The 2,099-nt window shown below is 42.5% G+C and overlaps 1 non-coding gene across 1 annotated transcript; it reads right to left on the bottom strand.

Moving 5' to 3' along the window:
• Nucleotides 1-1,048: 1,048 nt before the first annotated feature.
• Nucleotides 1,049-1,155, bottom strand: LOC141624728 (small nucleolar RNA R71). The gene has a single exon (XR_012534533.1). It is a non-coding gene; the product is annotated as a small nucleolar RNA R71 (small nucleolar RNA).
• Between the last annotated feature and the right edge of the window lie 944 nt (nt 1,156-2,099).

Below are 2,099 nucleotides of genomic sequence, written 5' to 3'. Positions count from 1 at the left end.
TAATGCCGTAAGGTGGGTATCTTTAAGCCTAAGCAATTGACAAGATTATTAGTATCAAGTTTATCATGTTCATATGTTTACCTTTAATTTGCATGAGTGACCCGAACCCTTTAGACTATCCTTTATCATATTATTTACATTGCAATTTTCATAAATCATCAAACCAAACAAACCAAACCCAAATCGTAATCGACCTTGATAAAAATCTACCCATAGCAATTCACGACGTAATTCCCGTTTCCTTGTGTTCGACCCCTATTACTACATTAATTTGTGTCTAGGGAAATTATCTTTGCATAGGTACGTGATAAACCTATCAAATTTTGGCGCCGTTGCCGGGGAAACGGTCTTATTGCTTTTTTGAATTGTCGATTTTTATCTTGTTTTCCTTTGTCTTAGGGAACACTTGTTCCTTGAGACCGTTACTTATCACTTCTCTAGAAATTGTTGTCTTATGCCCAGATCCTCTCGTAGTGGAGAATTGCTTTCACCGGATTCCGATCCCGAGAAAACATTTAGGAGAAGACGACGTTTTTGGAGGGAAGTGAAAGAAGCCACTTCTCCCGTACAAGTTGAAAGTGCTAGAAAGTCTTACTTAGACGATCTAGAAGCCCTTGAAGAGGAGTAGGTTTCAAATTCATCATCTCCACCACCATCACCATCTACTACCAAAAAGATGGTGAAACTTTCCGATCACTCAAAGCCCACCGCGGCCATGCTTCAGGCCGGAATCACAACCACTCAAATCACCGCGCCGGACTTCGAGATCAAACCGGCTTTCATTAGCCTTGTGGAGAGGAAGCAATTTGGAGGAAATCCTTTGGAGGATCCCAATTTGCATGTGCAAAACTTTTGTGACTATTGCTCCATGATCCGTCAAACGAGCGTCACCCAAGCTCAAATAAGGGAAATACTTTTCCCTTTCTCATTGAAGGACAAGGCTAAGCTTTGGATCAATAGCCTTGACCGCACCGCCATGGGAATCACCAATTGGGAAACTTTGGCTCTTGCTTTCTATCAAAAGTTTTTTCCATCGGAGAAAACTCAAACTTTGAGGAGCCAAATCACCGGATTCCGTCAACAAGCTCTTGAGAGCTTATATGAGGCTTGGGAGAGGTACAAAGAGCTTCAAAGGCAATGCCCACATCATGGGCTAGATTATTGGTTTCTAGCAATAACATTCTATAATGGATGTTGTGCCGAGTCCCGAAGGATTCTTGATTCCGCCAACAATGGGCGGTTTGATCAAATTGACACCGACCTTGCTCATGCCACGATCGAATCTATGGCGGTCCATGATGCCCAATATGTCAATTCCCGAGTTGTGCCACTTAAAGGTAAAGAAGAATCCTCTAACAACTCTGTTTTGTTAGCTCAAATTGCTTTGCTCCAACAACAATTGGCGGAAAGGGATGCTAGATTCCATTCAACAAGTCAATGCCATGTCTTCAACGAGCCAAATCGTTGTGTGTGAAGGTTGCGGAGGTGCGGGTCACTATGCCGCTCATTGCCAAGCTCCCATTGAAAAGGTAAATGCCTTTTTAGCTTTAAGACAAAATGCACAAAATGCTTATCCACCGGGTACATTCTCAAACACATATAACCCGAATTCAAGATTTCACCCGAATATGTCTTATAGAACCAACAATGTGCTAAATCCTCAACCACAACCCCCCACCACAACAAAATGCCTATGTCCCTCAACAACAAAAATATATCCCTCCACCGGGGTATCAAAATTAACAAAGGCCCCCACAAAACAATTTCCAACAAACTCAACCTGCACAACAAAATGCCCAACAAAATAACCAAGAGGGAGGTAAGCTTGAGGGCTTGATAATCCATATGCAAAAGGAATTATTGACTCAAATCCAAAAGAATGAGCAAGCTCAAAATGCCGCAATCAAAATGTTGGAGCAACAAATGGCTCAATTGGCCTCATCTAGCTCCTCAAGGAAATCGGGTCAACTACCCCCTCAAGGTGAGCAACCACATGCTACCCTTAATGCTATCTCCTTAAGAAGTGGTACGAAATATGATGGGCCATCCATGCCCAAAGATGATGAGGAGGTACTTGTTGAGTTGGAGGTCTCTCCAAA

This window comes from Silene latifolia, chromosome X (assembly GCF_048544455.1).
Source record: "Silene latifolia isolate original U9 population chromosome X, ASM4854445v1, whole genome shotgun sequence".
Classification (NCBI taxonomy): Eukaryota; Viridiplantae; Streptophyta; class Magnoliopsida; order Caryophyllales; family Caryophyllaceae; genus Silene; species Silene latifolia.
The sequence above is the reverse complement of the archived record's forward strand: the minus strand, read 5'-3'. Positions and strand labels throughout refer to the sequence as shown.